At 43.4% G+C, this 25,221-nt stretch overlaps 1 long non-coding RNA gene across 1 annotated transcript in view; it reads right to left on the bottom strand.

Moving 5' to 3' along the window:
* Positions 1-25,221, bottom strand: part of LOC146817973 (uncharacterized) — a 227,424-nt gene that overhangs the window by 170,007 nt on the left and 32,196 nt on the right. The window lies entirely within an intron of this gene.

Genomic DNA, 25,221 nt, shown 5'->3' on the forward strand with positions numbered 1-25,221 from the left:
GATTCTTTAAATGCATCAAGGACATAATAATGTATAAATACACAGTCTATTTGAGAACCATCTCTAATATAGGAATGTGTACATATAATCTATGAAAAGCTGTACTGTAGATATATCAACAGTAGGTATGCATAAAATAAATGTCCTTGTTCCTGATGGGATGGGATGTTTTTCTTCATCCTCATTGGATAAATCAGTTATGATTATTACATTTGAAATTCTTGTCTGTAAGAAATTGGCCCGTGTGTCCCCAATGGAATCTGGTTTATGTAGTCTTTATGTTTACCTTTTTGTTTTTTCATCACATTAATCATGGACAATATAATCTAATAGTTTCCTGTGACTCAGCTGTGTCCGATGACTCAGGGGACTAAAGGGATTTGTGTTTGACTCCTAGGGTCACAAGTTCAAATTGCAGTGAGTCCATTCAGCCTCTCATTATTTGGAGGTTGATAAAATGAGTACCATTCAGTTGGATACCAGCTCCTCTCCCAGACGTAGATCCAGCCGTGACCGAGGGGTCACCGAAGAGGGCAAGTCAAGCTGTGGAGGTTTCTGAAGAGATTGGATACCCACCAGAACAGGCTGAGAGGGGTCAAACTACACAAGACCCAGGTATAGACTCTGAGGGAGACCGTAACGTTGCTAGTGGGATAGAGTCTGACACTGTGTGGAAATTGGTCATGGGGAGACAAGGAAGAAAGAAATCTTCAATGAATCGTGGCCTGAGAGAAGGAGGAATTTGAGACTTACATCTGATAAAGAACTTGCACCTATAAGTGAATCTTCGGGGTCTGATCTGAGTGAGACTGAGCACGCCTCAGGAACTATGAGGAGATCAAGGAGAGCAAGAGTGCAGTGTCAGAGATACTCCTCTTCTGATTGGACTTATCTAGCTACAAATTCCGGGGAGAGCGAGGTCCGACACTTTAATCCTGATTGTTTAGATCCTGTTGAGAGTGAACGGACTTTGATTCTAGAAGACATCGAATTTCCGAGATTTGGAAACCCACCACCCCTCATAAGATTGCAGCGTTCAGAGCAGAACTGTTACAGCGAGTCATTGATGAGACTGGCTCTGATCTCATAAGGGATGTAAATTGAACTTTTGGAACTGTAAGTAAAAGTTTCTGAAAAGAAGATAACCTACGTCAGAGTGAAAGAAGAATAAAAATAGGGACTTTTCCTTTAGAAGAAAAAAGAGGGCTAAGGAAGTCTTTGAAGCTGTGTAAATATTGTGCCAAAGACTTTACAAGAATTTTCTAGGATCCAAAAAGAAGTAGCTCAAAGACTTTATTGCCAGTACATAAAAGGGGGAGAAAAAGAAACTGTGTGTTTTGATCGTCTTACAGCTAAATTTCGAGCCACTTTTGAAAATGGAGACTGGAAATTCAAATCGTAGGCACAAATGTATTATAGGTACACTAATTTTAGGAGTAATCATAGTAGCAGCTGTAGTCATTACTGAGTCCAATTTAAGCCCACACAAAGCCATGGTACAGGGAGTGGGGATACATGGGATATACATACGTACCTCTGCTTCTCTCAAAAGAGGGTACATTAGGATTTGATAAAAGTTTAATAGAGCAAGCTAAGCGCTTGTTGCATGTATATTTGTCTAAAGGTGATTACACGCTGAATGCTTATGCGAAGCTGTTGTAGGACTATGTGAACACTATGGATGTGAGAGATTATTACATGTGTATGCTTCAGTCGAGGAGGGTGTTCTGTATCACTACTTGCCCTTGACGTATGGCATTAGCTGTAGTTTGCTCCTTAGCATGTTTTATGGAAAGGGTCATTGCAAGTACCATTTCTCAAATTATGATTTGGTACTTTCAAAAGTCCCAGTCTATAAACATCTGAACAAATATGATTATTACAAGCAGGAGGAGAGAATGGCAAATAATTTTGTACCCACATTTATGCTAGATACAGCTTATGTGCATAGACACAATTTAACGTGTACTCTAACAGACATAGAAAAGAAATTTGTAGATCAAGAAGTGTATAGATATAGAGGACTAACCTTTAAGCTTAACAATAGGTAAGGAAACTTTGAGTAGACCAAGGCTAAGGGAGGCTATGTTCCTATTGCTCTAGATTAGGAACAACGAGGCAAGCTTTGTATTAGACAAGTACAGACACGTTATGACACTATCTTTGTGGGCACAGTGTGTGTGATCACATCTTCCTAATTGATGCTTCTTCAAAGATCTTTCTCCAAGATGCAATGCAAGTGGTACCAGGAGTCCATTTCTTGTGGGGAAAGAATGCATATGTCTGGCTTCCAAACAATTGGTATAGTACTTGATATGTGGTCTGAGTGCTGGTTAAATCGTAGCAGATATATTTGGAACAATAATACCTAGTTTAGGTGTAGTATTGAATGACATCAAGATTAGAAGGTTATCTACCCTTGTGTATAAGTTGTCAGTTGATACAGCTCAGCCATTGTTGCTTGTAGATGGAGAGATGGTTGCGATAAGTGGTGATATGGTGATGCAAAACCGTCTTGCTTTAGATGTGTTTTTGGCAAAAGAGGGTGGAGTCTGTCAGATGCTGAAGGTCCAACAGTGTTGCACTTACATTCCTGATAACAGTAAGGATATGAGTAAATATATAAGTAACATCACTGAGATATGCCATGAGATACATGATCTGGCAACTGAAGGAGTTTGGGATAAGATTGGGTAAGGATTTGGAACAATTGGAAGTTGGTTTGCTAACCTAGGAATGGGGATTCTTGGATATATTTTGAAGCCAATAATAATTGTCATGATCTGAGTTGTCATCTAGCTAGGAGTGATAAGAGCATACAAATGCCATGAATCAAGGCAAATGGAGAACTCCTTAAGAGAAAGAGAAAGAAAGGTGGAAAGACTGCAGTACAGTCGTTATGAGAATTTGAAGCGGTTGGAGGATTTTGGACAAAGAAGACTAGCTATGACATCTGTTTAGGTTGGTCTCCTCTTCAGAGCTTTTCTGGTGGTTTCTGATGACACAGGTCAACAGAGGGGGGGAGTGATGTAGTGGAAACCATATTTTATTTGAAGGGGTGCATTATAATCACACATGTAGAGCACACCTGCATATAATCCTTTGTTGAATTAACATGAAGTGCTAGGATTGTGAAATGAATTTACCTAAACGTGATGTATTTGTTTTGAGCCATTTGAATGTAACATGAAAGAATTAATGTAGAAAGCAATTGTAACCAGTAGAAAACATTAATGTGAAGAATTTGTGTCCTCATCCATTTAATCAGAGTATTTATTAACCTGCTACTTTCACGTAAGTAGGGAATATTAACTGAATGTGTCTTTATTCCCTATAAAATTTAGTTAAGCTCAAATACCATTTTCTTACTTTAGTTGAACAACTGTAGGTCTGAAATACTTTTTCCCTGGAAGCTCTCGCTTTAGAATTAACTGTTTGAATTTCATGTGTGCTGTGGATTTCGTTCTTTCTCAGGTTTGTGTTGCAGATGAAACAAGTGCCCCCATTAGCTATAATAATGTCTTTGTTTTATGGGCAGGCATGGAGAGAAGGAGATACATCATAAACTAAGCCGATAAGAGAGACTGTTGTGTTTAACACCGGAGAAGGCCTGGGAAACAAGGTCAGCATGTTGTAGTTCAGGATCACTGCTGCCCTGTGGAAAGCTACCTATGAGACCATGTTTAAAGCAGATGGCATGACTCGCAAGGACTCTTGGGGAAAATATTGGTACCCAGGCGGTGTTAGAGTAGGGAAAGCACCCACTTGTTCTCAGCCTTTGGAGAGAGAGTATCTTGAGACGAGCTCTGTCTCGATAGCTTCATGCTACCTGGCCCATCAATGGTGGAGAGGATTCTTAGGAAGACTCTACATGCTGACACCATTTTGGACCTTTCCCTGAATATGCTTGATTAGGGATGTCATCTTAGTGTTGGTGTAAGGATAGATTAATGCTTTATACTCACCAACCCTCAATGCATGAAAACTTGGACTCATGCTTCTTGACCTTCTGCATCCTATTTCTTGAGTTAATTGTTTTGTGCATGTTACAACCCCTTAACTTTATTTGTAGGTTTAGCTTTATGCTGATTCCACTGTATTCCTACACTCTCATTGTGAGATGTCTTTATGTCCAGTTATTTTTTGCATTGTAATAAATTAACTAACTTTACGTAGTTGTCTGTGGTTACTATGTATTCATAGAACTTCCAGTTTAAATTAATTTGCAGTATTAATAAATGTCGCACCCCTATGCTTACATGCTGCTAAAACAAAATATCGGATAGGGATTCCAGAACAGGTCTAGAGTTTATGGGCCGGCACTTTCACAGCCCTGAAACTTTACTTGCTGCCCTGAATTGTGTGACCTCTAAGCAGTTCTGTTCAAATGTCTTTTTCAAGTTATTGGTGGCTCTGTCACATGACAGCACTCAAACAATTCAAGTGTTACCTCATGTGATCTCAGTATATTCTAGTGCATTTAGTCTTCACATGCACATTTGTATCTCTTTGTCTAGTCATTACACCCCTCGTTGATACTGTCCAAAATGACACTGATCAAAAAATGCTAATTTTAAGACCATGTGTACCAGCATGCACCGGGGTTGGGCAGAAATATCCAACATGTGTGACACATACTAATGCTGTAATATGAGTCCTACAAACCTACCATGCTGCACCCTCAGTGACACTGAAGCCTGGCTCTAGGTCTGGGCTGCATGACCTGCAGCAACAATTAGAGAAGCCAGAATGTAGGTCAAAGAGTCCAAGGTGTGAGCAGAAAGAAGCCCATAGGAGGTTTCAACTTTTCACTGCTTATTCATTACGTTTAGATTGGGCTCAATTCACAAAGGGCGAGGTTCACCTATGGGCACACATGCACGCAGGAAAAATATTTTTGCATTTGTAAATATAGAAAATAATGCAAAGGGGACCTGATCTAAAAATTGGGAAATCAGTTTACAAGTCACTAAAAAAAAATGAAAGACGTCGCCCTCTGGGGATAGTAATTTGTATTCTAAGCTCAAAGATTAACCACATTGAAAGTAAGTAGTTGTAGAACCATTTGGTTTTAATTGATCACTAATATTTAAACAAAGTAAATATTGTTTAAAATTTTTACATAAACACAGAGAAACCGGAAGTGCAAAAATAGTTTTTCTTTTTCATTTCTCTAAATGTTATCAATGACAATTCTCCACAGATCAGCACTAGTCATTGTAGCAGAGGCATCAGAGGCAGCAAGTGGGGTTGTGATCAGTGCTTGACCACAAATACAATAGCACTACATGAGGACATTGAAGAGAAAATGGCCGAAGTAGAAAAGCTGAAGTAGAGAATCCCACAACCCCAGGTCACATTCCATCCTTAAAAGCTCTGGCTCTAGGTTGGAACCCAAATGCATCATACTGTGGAACAGTTTCCATGCCCATTACCACCTGAGGTGATATACTACTCACGTGGAGAGGACACACAGCAGAAATAATCTGTTCCTGGGCAGTCCTTGGTGATTTTTGTGTTTTGACAAATGAGAAAACATCATAAAATTCTTTGTTTTCACAATTTTACTTCTCTGCGAACAACAGTGAAATGTCATCAGTTTGCGACGTTATGTGATGAACGCAAAAAGTGCGAGTGGACTGTAAAATTGTGCAAAAATGTTATTCCTCCAAGTTGAGAAAATTTTGGGAAAAACTATCCAATTAGATCAGTGAGCCACACTGTTTACAGGCGGATTCCAAGGATTTCACGTTTCAGTGACAATTTAATCCACAAGTTTGAAAAAATCCATTTGAGAAGGTGCAGGACAGGGTGACAGATCCAGGCATAAGGATGTCATGCATGAGAGGTTGTGAACGAAGCAGTCATCTTAATTCAGCCCACTTAAGGCACTTCAAAACACTGCCTCATGTCTGCTGTTGAAGATTCCTAAATTCAATCCAATTTCAAAGGGCATCTGTGACCTTCAATTGTTGCTGGTGACTGAAAGGGTCAAATTGAAGACCCTCTGTATTATCCGTAAAGCTTTGCACAGTGGAGGTCCTACTTTTTCAGCAATCTTTTTCCTGGCATGTGCCTAACAAGAATTTAAGATCTGGCACTGCAAAGATAGTAACTGTTCCTAAGATCAGGACAGCAAGATGGGGAAGAAGAAGTTTATTTGTTCTGGCTTGCAAGCTGTGGAACTCCTTGACCCTTGTTTTGAGATTCCAGTCTAACCTATCCTAGTTTAGAAAACTGCTGAAGACATGGTTCCTTTCTATTCCCAGTCAGTAGATTAGTCTTTCTGTTCTAGCAAGAATGCTTAGCGCTAAGATGCCTTGGCAAACACACACTTTATAAAAACTTTACTTACGTACGAGATACTGTAGTAATGAGGTCCACGCAGGTAGGATGTAGTTTAAGTAGATTTATTGAAGTCTGTTACATGTAGATATGTTCCTGTGAAGCAGGTAGTTAAATTCTGTAAAGCAGCCCCACCAGGAGCAGCCTGCCTGCTGCTCAGCCCATTCTAAACTGTCACACTTCACCTCTCAGGCACCCAACATTCCAAATGCATCATCTCTCCAACATTCCATGTAGCATTGAGGCATATTCACATTGGCTAAGCAGGTGATGAAAATGGCAGAACAATAACATGAGCAGGATACTACATATCCCCCTTTCCCATACAAGAGAAGGATAGTTGAAAATGGCAGAACAATAACATGAGCAGGATACTACATATCCCCCTTTCTTATACAACAGAAGCATAAGTCCTAGAGGGGATAGCCCCGGAACAAGCTGGGTACATCACATAACTCAACACATAGATATTCCTTGGACTGTAAGATACAAGAGGACAGAGACGGCCACCTGAGTTGTTGGTGAGGACTGAGGGAGGGGGAGGGAATTTATCATTTTCATAGTGTTTAAGGGTAGGGGTTTTGTTACGAAGGTTTTTGGTTTGTGTGATGCATAGCTCTGGAAGGATTTCCATGGCCTTGCATTAGGTATTGTATGATTGGCGGGGGGCTTGTGATCAATCCTCAGGGTGTATACTGGAAAAGTTTGTAAGGATTTATATGTGGTTGTACAAAAAACCAATAAACTACGTATTTAAAAAAAAAAAACAGAAGCATAAGTCCTATACCGTAAATAAGATATAACAATAAGAACTGAAGAAAGGAATAAATGAGCGGAATACTAATGCAACAGTAGCATAAGGCATAGACGCATTGATGACTACACCCCAATCACACCCACCCGCCAGGAAGGCCCGACATGATCATAACACTAAACTTCACCCAGACACATGGAGTGGAGAAGGAAGGATCTCCTCCTAAACATGGAAGAAATAGGATGAAACTACAATGAGGAAAAGACTGGAGACAAAGGAAGACTAACAACCAATTGTAGTCCAGATACCAAGGATGAAAAGAATGTGTAACATCACGAGGAGAACTGAACAGGAGAGAAAACAGAGAAGATGAGAAGAAAATACAATAAGTATAACTAATCCTCCCCCGTTTTCAAATTGACAATAATATAAGCATGATGTAAGGTATCAACTAACAGCAAAGTCTTAGAGTAGACTCAAAATAAACTGTATACCAAACGGGGATAGATAATGTAGACAATGGGAATTAACCCAATAAGACACACCCTGCGTGAAGGTAACAGTGTACGACTGATACATGAAGATGGGACTAAAACCCATAACCGACCCCCAACATAAGGGTGAAAGCTAATGTAAGTAGGACTAAAACCCATGTCCTACCCCTGCCATGAGGGCATAAGCTAATGTGAATGGGACTGAACCCATAACCTGCCCCCAGGCATAAGGGTGGGAAATGGGACTAAAACCCATTACCTACCACTGACATAAGGGTGGTAAGTTAATATAAATGGGACTGAACCTATGACCTACCCAGAGACGTAAGGGAGGTTAGCTACTGTAAATGGAACTGAACCCATTGCCTATCCCTAGGCATAGGGATGGTTAGCTACTGTATATGGGTCTGAACCCATAACCTATCCCCAGACATAGGGATGGTTAGCTACTGTGAATGGGACTAACACCCATACAACGATGTCCTGTGTGAGGGTAGAAACCGTAAGTAGCCCATGTAGGCAAACGTACTCTGAGCAAATAGGACTAAAAACCATTGTCCTCCCTACGTAGGGAAGAAAAAAGTGTGAGGTGTACACATGTTAAAAGGACAATGAACCCTTGTAGGTGTGTACCCAGAGTCCATTAACATAAAATGATGAGCCCACAAAACCCACCAAATAATCCCCTGCAGGATAAGTGTGGAGAAAGACAGTTCCTTCATGAAATGCACCAAGAGCCAAAACATAGCTGGAACTGGTGTAATCACAGCCACTCATACAAAAGGCTTATATTACGAATCACATTAACATTTCATTTGCCGACTGTTAGAGTTAGGGTGTGTGTGTCACTGTAGTCCTGTGTAACACAAAAAGTTTGTGATAAGACAAGCTTTGAAGTGATAGCCAAGAGCTCACAGTGACTTGTTCCCCACATGTTCCTGTAAGTTCCTTATAGCTCAAGATATAAACTCGACATTCACCTGTAAAACGCATGAACGTCATTGCCATGACTGACACAGGAAGTCTGTTTGATTGAAACTTATCATATGGTGCCATATCCCGTCGCAATATTGTCCCAAGTCGCTGTGTACACATGTGCACTGCCGGCACCCACACTATAGTACAATATACATATATATATTCACTGAAAAAAACATAGGTTACAGGTATGTTATAGTTAGAAATGAGCATTTAAAAAATCTTAGAAATTCACTGAAAAAACCATAGGTTTCAGGGACGTTATAGTTAGCTGGACATTTTACTCTTACAAAACCATAGAAATTCCACCGTAACAGTTAGTTCAGCTAACTATAACTCACGCCCCTGCAATGCACTGCTGATAATGTCACATATTACATCATTCATGACATGGTCAGTGATATCACTGATGACATCACTGATGACATCTCAAATGACATCACTGATGACATCAAGACATCATCCAGTGACTGTGTTTTTCTGTAAAGTTTAAATATGTAAAGTTTAAAATATGTTTTATATTTATATATTGCAAGGTGTATTGAAGAATGAGAATGAGTGGGTGTATAAGTGTTTGAATGGATGATTTAGAAAGTACATGACTGTCTGTATAAGTGAGTAATCAAACGTGTCTTAGTAAATGAATGAGTTAGTCACTAAACTATATAAATGTCTGTGTCAGTCTGTCAGTTGATGTGTATGCAGTTGCATGGTTGGTGAGTAGCTAAATGAGTGTCCATATGGGTTATTGATTGGTTGTCTGAGTATCTGTATGGGTGCCAGAGTATCTATGTGGGTGGGTAGGGGGTGTGTGACTCCGTGCATGGATATATAAGTGGGTGATTCAGTGGGTGTATAGGTTGAAGAGTACATCTGTGAAGAGCAGTAGGGATGGGTGTGTGTGTGTATGGTTGTGTTTGTGAGTGAATGGATGTCTCAGTGGTACATGTGTGCGTAACTACATATTTGTAAAGCAGTATATGTGAATGACGGAGTATATAAATGAACTATATGTGAGAGTGAGTGATTGTGAGAGTGGCTGTATGGATGAGTGTGTGGTTGTATCAGTGATTGTATAAGAGAGTAAGTATGTGTTTGTGTCTGTAAGTGAGCTTGTTTTTGAATAACTGTATAGGTGTGTGAATGGAAGTGTGATTGATCTTTTGCATGACTGACTAGGTGTGTGAGTAATGCTATGAGTGGGAGTATGTGAGTGTCTGTATAAGTGTATGAGTACATGTGATAGTGCTGTATTAATGAGTGACTGCATGTATGAGTGACTGTATGGGTGAATGAGTGGATGTGTGAAGACCTAGGAATCAGTGAGTGGATATGTAGTAACTGGTATTGGTGTGTCTATGGTTTCGAAAATGGTAGTCTGTATTGTAGAGTAGGTGTATGAAAGGTTATATTAGTGTGTGAGGAGGTGCTTCAGATTATCACGTGGATGATGCCATCAGTGATGTCATCAGTGATGTCATTTGAGATGTCATCAGTGATGTCATCAGTGATGTCACTGACCTTGTCATGAATGATGTAATATGTGACGTCATAAGCAGTGCATTGCGGGGGCGCGAGTTATAGTTAGCTGAACTAACTATAACGGGGGAATTTCTATGGTTGTGTACGAGTGAAATGTCCAACTAACTAAAACGTCCCTGAAACCTATGGCTTTTTCAGTGAATTTCTAAGGTTTTTTAAATGCTAATTTCTAACTACAGCGTGCCTGAAACCTATGGTTTTTTCAGTGAATTTCAATGTTTTTTTAAATGCTAATTTCTAACTATGCCTACAAAGGTAGGACATGTGAAGAAAGAAGAAGAAAAGCCCAGACAGAAGCAAGACAAATGCAGAACGAGGCAACAGAAGTCAAGAAAGACGAAGAAAAGTGCAAGAAGAAGCAAGAGATGTGCAGAAAGAACCAACAGAGGAGCAGAAAGTCCTCCTGTTACCCCAACATTTTACTGACTGGTGCTGGTGGTAACTGACTGACTAACCAGGACCAGAGACAATGCTATGCTAAAAGACACTTAGAATACAGTGAAAACACCTACATACACTAGGGAACACTATGCATTGGGGTACCCCTGTAATGAGAATGACATCCTCTGTATTTGCCATGAGTTAGTGCCTGGGTCGTTGCATGAGTACATGGGTAGTGACTGGATGATTAGAGTACTGCAAGGACAGTGCATGGTGAATTTACAAGTGCTGGGTGATTGGAGGAGTGCATGGGTAGTGACAGGGTGATGGCTGGACTGCATGGGTACTTCTCAGGGTATTGTAGCAGTGCATGAGTTAGTGCATGGGTCATTGCATGAGTGCATGGGTAGTGACTGGATGATTAGAGTGCTGCAAGGAGAGTGCATTGTGAATTTATAAGTGCATGGGTTTTGGCGGAGTGATTGCATAAGTATACACACGTCACATCAGGCCCCACCCCGTCCCTTCACCACTGTGCAAACACATCCCCTGGCGGGTTTTAAGTTGGGAGATTAATTCCCCTTGAATCCTTTGGGTCCCTGGGGGCCAACTAGACCACCAGGTACCTCCAGTAAGCGCCACAGAGCTGCGTTGCAGAGAGGTGGTCTGATGTCATGCCCCTTTTTACACCTCTCTGCCACGCAACTCTGTGGTGCTTACTGGACGTACCTGGTGGGCTAGTTGGCCCCCAGGGACCCTCAGGATTCAAGGGAACTTAATCCCCCAACTTAAAACACGCCACAGGTCACGTTTGCACACTTGTCACATTAGGCCACGCCCCCTCCCTGCACCACTGTGCAAATGCACCCCCTGGTACATTGTAAATTGGGGGATTAATTCCCATTGAGTCCTGAGGGTCCCCGAGGGCCAACTAGCCCACCAGGTACCTCCAGTAAGCGCCACAGAGCTGCGTTGCAGAGAGGTGTAAAAAGGGGCGTGGACTCGGACCACCTCTCTGCATCCCAGCTCCCTTGCGCTTACTGGAAGCTCTCCCGCAGCTCTGGGGACCGCCACCTCCCCGGGGCTTGTTTTGTAATTGTTGGGGGGCCTCCAAGGCCCCCCCAAGTCTCGGGGACCACCACCTCCCCGGGGCTTTGAAAATAAAGGCCCCCTCCTGGAGCCCTTGATGGCCCTGGGGACCGCCACCCCCCAGGGCCGGCTCCTGCAATGTCCAGGGGACCCAACCCCCGGGACACTGTTGTTTGCTATGACAGGGTAGAAGCATGACTTGCACACTGTCATAGCAAACCCTGGTTACTTCGTTGAAGTGAGAGGAGGAAAATCTGCTCTCGCTTCAATGAAGCAAAGCAGGATTGCTTTTGGGCAAGGGGAGCTGTATGTTAGCAGCTCCCCTTGCCCAAAAGCAATGCCAGTTCCCGCAGGAGGCCGGAGAGTGGGGGCATTGGGGCTCCCCCCATGGTGGTCCCCAATGAAGAGGCTAGGCCCCGGGGATGGCCCCCCTTCCTAATGATTAATAAAAACATTCAAGCATTGGGCATGCCCCGGGGGATGGGGTCCATGGGGCAAATATAAATTAATGGAAGTGGACCTTTTTTTCAGAAAGGTTTGGAGTGGCGATCCTAACGCGGCACTCAGCACGGCCCCCTAGTGTGAACGCGCTGGGTGTGCGGCTCTCAGCGCGACCTCCTAGTGTGAACGCGCTGGGTGCGCGACTCTCAGCACGGCACCCGAGTAATTCCGCGGTCTTTAAAAATATAATTTACCTGTAAATGAGGCTTTGTTGCGATTTCACCTCTTCTTAGAGCCCCTACATCTCCACTCTGCCTATGACTGGAAGAATTAGCCCCCCCTGGAATGTTTATCAGCCTCCCCCGAAATGTGGCTCTTGTTGCACCCCTGACTGACGTGAGCTGGCTCTGCCCACTCCACTTACGCTTACAGAATTCCCTAGATTCTATCCGCCGTATGTCAATGATCCATCTGTGGGGCTGGGAATATCTTGCAGACAGGATTCTGGGCCTTTCCCGAGGCTTGGTTTGCAATCCTGATGCTCCGCCGGGGTTGCCACTGGTTGGCCGCCAATTAGAGCCAAGCTCGTGCTCGGGGGGTTGGGCTCCCCCAACATATGTACTTATCCAATCACTTCTCCAATCCCCAAGCACTTATGAATTCACTTTACACTCTCCTTGCAGTACTCCAATCATCCAGTCTCTACCCATGTACTCATAGAATGACCCGGACAAAGTTACATAACCGAGGATTTCCCCATTGCCAGAGGTAACATTACATGGATGCGTGCACAGTCAATAGCACAATGTAATCTGGTAGGGACCAGGGCCATCATGCATACATAATGAACACACAGGCACAGTTAGATAGATAATGGAACTGGCTACGGGCTTGTGCGCTCGGCCCCTTTTTATTACCAGGGTCACATGTCCAGTGACGTCTGTGCTGGATGCGTGTGGGGTGAATGTAAGCCAGCCCTCAGGGAATGGTTGGTGCTGGCAACAACTACAACAGTGATCCTCGGATCACACACAGAGATTCAATCATAAAGGGTCCTTGACTTGTGGTGCACTAAGGTAGGGGTACCAGATCTTAAATCACACACAAAAGATTGTATCGTAAAGGGTCTATGACTTGTGGTGCACTGAGGTAGGGGCACCAGAGATGAGCATGCTGATGTGAAGAAATTGTTAATGTCCCCTCGGGGTATTCCTGCTGCCTGAATTGACATTGTTGCATTCGGTGTCTACAGCACGAAAGTCAATCATAAAGGGTCCATGAGTTGTGATGCACAGAGTTAGTGGCACCTGAAAAGCTCAGCGTGTGCGCAGCCAGCAAAGATGGCTTGTCCTTGCAGGACAGGATTGGATTGAATATGTGTGAGACCTGCTGACCGCAGTGCAGGCCGGCGGCAGCGGTTAAAAAGGGCCTACAACCACGTGGTGTTGACTTGTGGTGCACTGAGTTAGCGGCAATAGTGGCGCTCAGCGTGTGCGCAGGCAGCGATGATACGTAGTTTGGGCGGGCCGCACTGGGAGCAATGTCTTTTGCCTAATGTATTCTGCATCAATAAGGCCATGTTGCGGTGACTTGTGGTGCACTGAGTTAGTGGCATCAGAAGCATTCAGCGTGTGTGCAGTCAGCGATGATGCGTGGTGCGGGCGGGCAGCACTGGAAGCAATGTCTGTTGACTACTGCGTCATCTGCAATGGCAACTCTATCTGAATTGTGAGCCCTGCTGTCCGCAGTGTAGATGGAAGGCAGTAGTCAGCGCAGACATAGAGGAATGCTTTTTGTCACTTCCTCTTGACAAAATCCGAGGACATAGAGCACAATTCTCTCTGCAATTAATAAATCAAGACTCAAGTTAAATTGTGAGCTCTGCTGACTGCAGAGTAGGCGTATGGAACAAAAGATGAAATATGTATGGAATACATTGTCTAAATGTGTAGGTCTGAGGGATGTTATAGTTAGTTGTCTACTGGACTCTAAAATTAATGAATTAAGACTCAATTTTAATTGCGAGCCCTGCTGACCGCAGTGTAGGCTGGAGGCAGTGGTCAGCAAGTGTCCACAGCTACCTGACATTGACTTGAGCTGCACAGAGTTAGTGGCACCTGAAGCACTCAGCGTGTGCGCAGCCAGTGATGATGCGTGGTTTGGGCAGGCCGCACTGGTAGCAATGTCTTTTGCCTACTGGACTGCCTCATCTGTAATCGCGACTCGATGAGAATTGTGAGCCCTGCTGTCCGCAGTGTAGGCCGGAGGCAGCGGTCAGCAAAGGCCCACAGCCACGTCGCATTGAGTTCAGCTGCACAGTTAGTGGCACCAGAAGCATTCAGCGTGTGCACAGCCTGGGATGACGCGTGGTCTGAGCAGGCCGCACTGGTAGCAATGTCTTTTGTCTAATGAATTCTGCCTTAATAAGGCTACGCGGTGATGACTTGTGGTGCACTGAGTTAATGGCACCTGAAGCACTCAGCGTGTGCACAGCCTGCGATGATGCGTGGTCTGGGCGGGCCGCACTGGAAGCAATGTCTCTTGCCTACTGGACTGCGTCATCTGCAATCGTGACTCAATCTGAATTGTAAACCCTGCTGTCTGCAGTGTACATAGAAGGCAGTAGTCTGTACAGACATAACTCTGCGGTGCTGTGCCGCTGGGTTCGCTGGGGGCCTGTGTGAGGAGGCCCACGGTCATGGCGGCTGCCTTGTGGTAGGGTGAGAGCCGCCACTCTGGCAGACGTGTTGGCCTTCACAGAAGTGAACCACACTCAGAGCCCCGGCCTATTTATTCACACTCCTACACTCTAGTGGTGTATGTTGGACCAGCCCACTCCGCTTCCGGTTCCACTTACAGGAGGGGACGACACAGCTACATGATCGAGATCTTCCCGCACTGCCTGAGGTAAAATGGTTGCATCCACTGTCCACAACAGTACAAGCACCAGCAGTATATGTACACATGGAGAGGTCTGTGCTCTACAAAGTGAGGTCTGTCGAGCACATTACGGCTACACTTGGCATTATGTGCATTATTATTGATGGGTGACTTGCCTCCTTCACCCATACTTGGTTCCCACCTCTCCCAACATTCAGCTGAAGGGCCATTCCATTTTGGGAAGGTCCGCTGTTCTGTTCTGCGCTGCCTCGGTGGTAGTGGGGGGGTGGTCCGAGGGGGAGGTCCTGGGGATGGTGGGTGTTGTGGCCTTCTTGGGTGTCGGAGCTGCATGATCAGTAGCTCTATGACATGTGTTGGTCTTCAGATGTGGTTCTCGGCTGGGCTCCGTTTCATACTGTAGGTAGTCGTCCTGCTTTACACCAGTAAAAGGCAGATGTTAAATTCCTACTGCTAACGCGGCTTATCGCCTGTTTTTGGATCGCATCACAGATTTCGCTGGTCGTTGAAAATATCAGGAGGTGGTGTTTTTGTGTTTTTTTTTCAAGGGAACGCCTGTTTTGCATATCATTAGCGTTAGTTGTCACTCTCATTGGTGCCGATGTTTTTTTGCGGAAGCTATCGCTGGAAAAGTGGCGATATTGGCAGTTTTCACCAGGTTGAGAATGGGATGATAATTCTTTTGCTATGGTAAAGTTAATACACCCCATCGTTTTTTGTTTTTTTTGTCCGGAATTATGCACCCAGCCGCTTTAAAAAAAAAAATAGTAATACTTTTTGGGCCTGGGGCATTTTGTGGGATCCCCTGAGCAGGCCTAGGGGGTCAGGGTGTTTGTACCCTGCCCACTTTTCTTGTTTTTTCATCTTTTTTCTTGTGATTCGCATGAAGCTACAACAAAGTCTTAATAAACACAAGGGCTCATTTTAGAGTCACCCTATACCCCAACAGTTGGAACTTATCACCGAGTTATCAGCAGTTTAGCTTAGCAAAAGTGGCGAAATAATTATTGCCCCATTCTCAAGCTGGTGCACACTGCCACATTGCCCACAGGCTGGCGGTACCAACACAGCGGACAATCAACATCATTACGCAGACAAAGCTGTTGGCTGTGCTGCACTTGTTGGCCTCTGGTATCTTCCAACTAACAACTTCGAGAGTCGGAGGAGTCTCACTGACAGCCCTATTAAACTTCCTCACGCGTCTTGGATGCATGTCTACAAAAGCAATGTAGGGCTCCTGCATCCACACCCCAGCTGTTGTTTGATGCCTCTGTGCTCCAGATCCAAGATTGTAGTCACTGAAATGAGGGTGCGCCTGGTCATGAAGTCTAGTAGTCAACAGTAGTAGAAAAACAGTCCTTTATTGAAAAACATAAATTAACAACACAAAAACATCAAACAACGAGTGATATTGCCAACGGGGAGCATCAACTTGTGGATCAAAATAACTTTAGATCGTCCTGGAAATCCCAAAACTCCGTATTCAGAAACCTGTTGGATAAATTAAGACAATGGTCAAGCGTTAGTATGGTCACAAACGTAATATGGTACAATGTACTGTACTTGGACAAACCGGAATGCTTACAGGTATGATCAATCCTGCACAAAATGACTGTAACAGAAGCTTGTGTGGTCGTAACCTTTGCAGGAAAGAAAAGGAATGTTACAACTACACAAACTTCTGTTACGGTCTCATTACGCAGAATTTATCACACCTGTAAGCATCAGGGTTCGTTTCAGCTTGATACACCTGCATGTTCACTTTACCTACACTGCGCAGAAACAGCTGAAGACCAAGCAAGGGAACCACGCCATAGCAGCCTTCCTGCACTTTTTGGGGGCAATTGACTGCACACATGTACTAATTGTGCCCCCTGCCGACACTGCACACAATCACCGCAACAGAAACCACATGCATTCCAACAATGTGCAGGCAAAACTGGACCACTGGGGCCTGTCCACTAATGTTGTCGCAAACTTCTCAGGCAGGCATGCTTCCTACATCTTTTGCAAGCATCCCAGCCCTGGTCCCCAGACCAGTCAGCAGCCCAGCGATGACTGCCCGACACTGCGCACCCAGATCTCAAAGCAAACCTGCTGTCACCGGCGTGTCTCGAAGAGGGCCCACCACATGCCGAAGCAACCTCCTCAGCCGTCGCTGGATTCCACAGCACCGGCCCCCAGCGCATCCTGCTGCACCGCACCGAGGAGTCATGTCTGTACAGCCAGCTGCCTTTGGCGTACACGCGGTCCAGCCGAGCTCACAATTCAAATCTGGTCTTGGTTGCCAGAATAGAGTATCGAGGCCATGAATCATCGCAGGCTGTACACCCTCTCAGCTCTGGTGGCACTAACTCAGTGCAGCTCAAGTCATCTCCACGTGGCGGGAGGTCCGTGTCAGCCAAAATGCCACGGTTGCCACCAACTCTGTGCACCTCAAGTTACCGTCACGTTCCGGGAGGCCCGTGTTGGTCAAAGTGCCTCGGCTGCCACCAACATAGGGGTCGATTCTGATCCTGGAGAAATATTCCCCGTACGAATCGTATCCGGATTTTTTTACGTACGAATCGTACAAGTCCCGTACAAACTGGCAAGTACGATCCGTATGTAAAAAACACCATAAGAATCGCATTGGGAATATACCCCGACACGTCCTCGGGTCGGAAAAAGTGTCCGACACATCCCCGGACATTTTTACGTACGACTCAGTAAACCGACGTCCGAACGCGCAAGTACGATCCGTCCCGTCCGTCCGAATCCACAACCGTATGGTAAAAACACCGTACGGAGCGAACCTCCACAGCAACCATGGAGACGTCCAAACATGTGCCCGCACCGAACACCCCCCATGTCCGCGCCGTACCCCCATCCCCCCGGCATGTCCGTGATGTCCCCCCAGCCCCCCCGTATGTCCGCAACGTCCCCCCAGCCCCCCGTATGTCTGCGACGTCCCCCAGCCCCCCCGTATGTACAGTGCGGACCCCCACCCCCGTATGTACGGTGTGGACCCCCACCCCACCCCCGGGGGTGGGGTGGGGGTCCGCACCGTACATACGGGGGGGGCTGGGGGGACGTCGCGGACATACGGGGGGGCTGGGGGGACATCGCGGCCATTGGGAGGTCTGGGGGGGTGTCCGCCGCGTACCGGGCCCCCTTTTCCTCACGCTTTGCGGCGTACTTAGCTTTACCAGCACTTTTTGTGTGCCGTAAAAATATAGCTGTCCGGAGTGCTGTCGGTACGAATCGTACTTGCTGGTACGTAAAAAGCTGCCTAACTCCGTCCGCATGCCGCGTACGCGCCGTCCCGGATCACATTTGTATGTGTTTTTGTGTCGGTCTGTGTTTTGTACGAATCGTACGGAAATGGTGTTTCCGTATGAATCGTACTTGCATGTTTGTATGGTGTTTTTACCGGGTACGAGTCGGACAGAGAAAACGCTCCGACCGACGGTTCGTACCCGGTTTCTCCAGGATCGGAATCGACCCCATAATAAGCACACAGATACACCCAGTTAGAGAGTGGAAATGGCATCGAACACGTGCACCCAGCCCTTTTTATTGGCAGGGTCACATGTCCTATGACACCTGTGCTACATGGGTGTGGTGTGGGTGTAAAGCAGCCGTGACGGAGTGGCTGTGGCATGCTGACAACTAGGCCTGTGATCAGGAGATCACTACAGGGAAGACCTGGGACATGTAGCATTGTAGTTCCCTCCCTGTAAGCGTAAGTGGAGTGGGCTGGCTGAAACGCGCATCGTTCACGACTTTCCCAATATGGCAGATTGAATTCGCACACCCACCGAGATAGGTACACAATGGGTGCGCGACTCGACTTTTTTCTAAAAAAATATATATATATAATATATATATATATATATTAATGTTTATGAAAACAGAAGACATCATATTATTTTAATAACAAACAAAAAAAAATACAAAAACTATTTTTGGGATATTAAAGTTACAAAATATCACAAAAAAAATTCAAAATTACTGAAAAACCTTTGAAATTCACAGAAAAAACCATAGGTTTTAGGCACGTTATAGTTACAAATTAGCATTTTAAAAACCCTTTGAAGTTCACTGAAAAAACCATAGGTTTCAGGCACGTTACAGTTAGTTGGATATTTCTCTCATACAAAACCATAGAAATTCCCCCGTTATAGTTAGTTCAGCTAACTATAACTCTCGCACCTGCAATGCACTGCTAATGACGTGACATATTACATCATTCATGACATGGTCAGTGACATCACTGATGACATCACTGATGACATCTCAAATGACATCACTGATGACATCATCCATGTGAAAATCTGATGCACCTCCTCACACTCTAATATAACCTTCGATACATCCACTGTAAAATACAGACTACCATTTTCGAAATCATCGACACACCAATACCAGTTACTACATACGCACTCACTGATTCCTAGGTCTACACGCACATCTACTCATTCACCCATACAATCACTCATACATGCAGTCACTCATCAACACAACACTATCATAAGCACTCATACACCTATACAGACACTCACACACCACCATTCATCCAGAGTTACTCACACACCTAGTCAGTCATGCAAAGAATCAATCACACTTCAATTTACTGACCTGTACAGTTATACACACACCACATCACTTATTCAAACAGAAACAACTGCATACTTAGTCTCTTATATAATCACTGATACAAGTACACACGCATCCATACAGCCACTCTCACAATCACTGACTCTCACGTATAGTCATTTATATACTTCAACTTTCACATACACTGCCTTTTAAATGTAGTTACTTGGACATGTACCATTGAGACATCCATTCACTCACCAACACACCCATGCACACACTCACCTACCCATACAGCTGTTTCCACATGCACTCTTGAACCCATAGACACAGTGAATCAACCACTCAAACATCTATGCATAGTTACACCTCCCACCCACCCACAAACACACTTAGGCACCCATACAAATACTCAGGCAACCTATCAATAACCCATATAGACACTCATGTAGCAACTGACAAACCCATGAAGCATCTTATACAACAACAGACAGACTAATACAGACATTCAGACAATTTAGTCACTAACCTATGCATTCAGTAAGACACATGAATCACTCACTTAAACATTCAGTCACGCACCTACTAAATCCTCCATTCAGACACTTATACACCTACTCATTCTCCCATACACCTTGGCATATATAATACATATTTAAACTTTAAAGAAAAACACAGTCACAGGATGATATCATCAGTGATGCCATCAGTGATGTCATTTGGGATGTCATCAGTGATGTCATCAGTGATGTCACTGACCATGTCATGAATGATGTTATATTTCACGTCATCAGCAGTTCATTGCAGGTGCACGAGTTATAGTTAGCTGAACTAACTATAACGGAGGAATTTCTATGGTTTTGTACAAGAGAAATGTCCAACTAACTATAACGTGCCTAAAACCAACGTTTTTTTTCAGTGAATTTCTAAGGGTTTTTAAAATGCTAATTTCTAACTAAAACGATAACGTGCCTGAAACCTATGGCTATTCTGTGAATATATATATATATATATATATATATATATATATATATATATATATATATGTTCAAACAGTATCCAATAACGTGCGCTCTCAGTAACAAAGAATCCACAAGGAAGTGCGGTATAGGGGTGTTTATTCACAACGCGTTTCAACTACAAGAGTCTTGATCACGTGAATATTGGTGCTCGTGTTACTAACAGAATAAGTACTAATGGGCTGTGAACAAAAACAAAGGACCACTGCACGTCGTGACTAGTGACTACGGCAGACATCTTTGAATGGTCTAAAACATTACTGAAATACAGTGATATCAAACGTAATGGAGGTGTAACAAAAGTTTAAGGCAAATGGCAACACGGTCTACTGTAGACATATAAATACCTAGATACATTGTCAATTGTTGATAATGGTCCCATCAGATAATAGACATAATATACAGCCGTGTGCAGTGTGTCAATACCCCGGTAAATTGTTGCCTCCAAGGAAACACGTGTCACCTGATCATGTACAATTCCTTCACAACATACGATCCACAACCATATGGATGTCAAAGAGGAAATAGAAATGAATATAAATAAATAGATAACCCAGAGAAATGGTCTGGGCATTACTAACAGAAACACGGACACATCATGTATAATCTCGACCATGTAGTATGTACGGGCAAGTGCCCCTAGACCCATTTTTACTTACCAACAAGAAAAATTCCATAATGGAACATAGCAAATATTCGCAGTGGAAGAGATACAAAGTATGTGTTCCCCAAGTGGGGCTGACCGTGTTGATAGACATGTGGTGGTCCAAAGTACTCAAAAGCCCATTCTCACAGTACTAGTGATGTTGACAGTGATGAAAAGGGGGAAAAGGGTAGGATGCCCGTGCAAAGTGAGTGCCGGTGTTGAGGCCCCTTCCTTTTCTCCTGTAATAAAATACACAAAATAATACAAACAATTATTAAAATTGATAGTTACACAATCAAATACTTAGAAGTTGCAATTACAATATGCACTTACATGTTGCTACATCTGAGAATTTTCAGATGTAGCAACATGTAAGTGCATATTGTAATTTTAATAATTGTCATCACTGTCAACATCACTAGTACTGTGAGAATGGGCTTTTGAGAACTTTAGACCACCACCTGTCTATCAACACGGTCAACCCCACTTGGGGAACACATACTTTGTATCTCTTCCACTGCGAATATTTGCTGTGTTCCATTATGGACTTTTTCTTGTTGGTAAGTAAAAATGGGTCTAGGGGCACTTGCCCGTACATACTACATGGTCGAGATTATACATGATGTGACCGTGTTTCTGTTAGTAATGCCCAGACCATTTCTCTGGGTTATCTATTTATTTATATTCATTTCTATTTCCTCTTTGACATCCATAGGAATTGTACATGATCAGGTGACGCGTGTTTCCTTGGAGGCAACAATTTACGGGGGTATTGACACACTGCACACGGCTGTATATTATGTCTATTATCTGATGGGACCATTATCAACAATTGACAATGTATCTAGGTATTTATATGTCTACAGTAGACCGTGTTGCCATTTGCCTTAAACTTTTGTTACACCTCCATTACGTTTGATATCACTGTATTTCAGTAATGTTTTAGACCATTCAAAGATGTCTGCCGTAGTCACTAGTCACGACGTGCAGTGGTCCTTTGTTTATGTTCACAGCCCATTAGTACTTATTCTGTTAGTAACACGAGCACCAATATTCACGTGATCAAGACTCTTGTAGTTGAAGCGCGTTGTGAATAAACACCCCTATACCGCACTTCCTTGTGGATTCTTTGTTACTGAGAGCGCACGTTATTGGATACTGTTTGAACATTGGATTTCCGGCGTGCTCCGCCGGTGTGTGCGCCAACTCCCTCGGGTCCCAGCAATCAGAAGGAGCATTCTGGAGATTGGATATATATATATATATATATATATATATATATATATATATATATATATATATATATATATATATATTCACTTAAAAAGCATAGGTTTCACACATGTTATAGTTAGGTGGAAATTTCACTCGTAAAAAAACAATGAAATTCCACCGTTATAGTTAGTTCAGATACCTATAACTCCCGCGCCCGCAATCCTCTGCTCATGACGTCACATATTACATCACTCATGACATGGTCAGTGGCATCACTCTTGACATCACTGATGACATCATCCTTGTGATAGAGTGGCGGTCGCGCGAGTTATAGTTATCTGAACTAACTATAACGGTGGAATTTCATTGGTTTTTTACGAGTGAAATATCCACCTAACTATAACATGTGTGAAACCTATGGTTTTTTAAGTGAATTTGCAAGGTTTTTTAAATGCTAATTCCTAACTATAACGTGTGTGAAACCTATGGTTTCTTCAGTGAATTTGTAAGTTTTTTTAAATGCTAAGTTATGTATGTATTATTATTTTGTTTATATATTTATTTTTCAATAAACTACGTATACATTTTTTTATTTTTTTAATGGTTTTTCAACGTGCGCACCCCGGCGATTTTTAAACAAAATAATTTAAATGTTTTTTTCTGCCTTCGGGGTCCTTCAGGGACCCCCTGACAAAGGCTAGGGGGTCAGGAACTCTCAACCCTGCCCCCTTTTCACGTTCACCACCTTCCTTTTCCACTCTCGCACTGAAAACAAACAAAATGGCGGCCGACACTTCCTGATTTCGACCGATTCGAACGTTGACTGACATGTAACAACCAATCAGAATTACGCTCGCGCACGTTAGGATGCGTGCACGGTGCGCGCACGGTGCGCGGCTATAGATATGTATGTGCTTTTAACTGCAATTTTCTCAGGAACTACTGAACAGGTTGACTCCATATATGCAAAAGGCACATCCCTGACCTGAGAACTACCTCTCTGCCAAATTTCAAGTAATTCTGTTCAGCCGTTCGGGCTGTACCTTCGACTAAAGGTCCTATGGGAAAATGCATGGGGAAAACGCGTTTTGGGACCCCCCTTTTTCTCGGCCCCCGCTTGACGAATCCCCCCGAGACTTTCAGGGTAGGAGCTGAGCGGAGCGCCCCATTAGTTTTGAACATTTCGCAAAGATTCGTCATTCGGCGCCAAAGTTATTCAAAATAGAATTTTGAGATTTCCTATGGAAACACGGTCCTAACTATAACTATCTACTGGCGACCGCCAGTAGATAATATATATATATATATAAATATATTTTCTTCCAAGCGCTTTGCATGAACAAAGTGTGGCGCACACTCGAACTGTTAGTCCAAATTACTTTATTTTGCTCTCATCGGCAGACAAACCCGTTTCGGCCATGACGGCCTTTGTCAATGTCGATGTCAACAATGTTCAATAAAGTTTAGATATACGTCAGTTCCCGCATTTAGTAGTCAACACAAGAAACAAACTCACAAAATCTATCACAGCGTATATGGCGGCAGTCATTTTAGAGTAGATAAGGGGACAACTGTGTTACATATATAAGAATACAGAAATACACAGCATCTATTGTGTAAACAATACCGCAACAAAACATCCTGTGTACTTGTACAGCCCCTTCAATTGATGAACAAAATTGCCCTTGTACAGCACATTGCGGCCCTGGATGGGCTCTTTTATATATATTTAATTATCATTCTTTATGTAGGCAGTCATAGATCTGTGCGAGATTACAATGTACATATCATTTAACCCTGAATGGGCTCACACAATTCCAACTCTAATTATTTATAATAACTTCTCATTGGCGCCTTTTTACACTGTTTTCTGAAATGTGTCAAGTTAAAATTTGGTAGTGACGTAAACCATAAAAACATTCTTACTTCAAATTTCTGAGGTTGAGAGAGATAATTTGATTGTAAAACTCATACAAGATTGGGAGCATCTGATCCGATCGTCACAATATAATCTAATTGCTATCAGGCAGTTGTGCAGAAAAATGTACAGCTGAATATAGTAATAGTATTAACAGACGGTCGGGCATAAATCATTACTCAATATTAGATGACTAGACAGCATGAGACCCCTACTTACATGGTATTGGGTGGACTGCACAGACCTGCATTCATAGGTTACAGTGTACTTTCAATGTGTGCTTAAATATATGTTTGTGATTCTTGCGAATGCTAATTTCTTGTTACCAGAGACATTGCCTTTGGTTTCAACCCACATGGACCCACATTTCCTCTTCACAATTCAAACCATAAGGGGCTAGCGTGTGGAGTTCCAATATATACTTAGATTCTAACTGTCTAAGAGTTCTTATGCGGTCGCCTCCTCTCCTTAGAGGCGACACCCGATCCAGACAGAAAAAATTAAGCAGTTGGCTATTGCTTTTATGATATTCCGCAAAATGCCTTGCAACTGGGTAATTACTATTCTTCTTAGTTATTGCACGCATGTGCACTAAAATTCTCTTTTTTGTCTGGTGTATCATGCTTCCCACATAACGTAGGTTGCACGGACACACCAGACATTAGACAATAAAATATGAGTTGCAATTCAGTAGTTTTGTAATATTTTTTGCCTGGTCTTTTCCTGGAACTTTGTAATCTTTGATTATTTTACTGCTTTTGCACACCTTGCATTTCAGACAGGGGTAAAAACCTCTCGCTTTGTGTGTACAAGCTTCTCCTTTGGTAAAATGGCTATGAACTAGCATATCCTTCAGGGAAATATTTTTCCTATATGTTATGCTAGGATGTTGTGTTATCGCTTGGCCAATCACCACAGAGGTT

The sequence above is a fragment of the Triturus cristatus genome, chromosome 6, assembly GCF_964204655.1.
Source record: "Triturus cristatus chromosome 6, aTriCri1.1, whole genome shotgun sequence".
In the NCBI taxonomy this organism is placed as follows: Eukaryota; Metazoa; Chordata; class Amphibia; order Caudata; family Salamandridae; genus Triturus; species Triturus cristatus.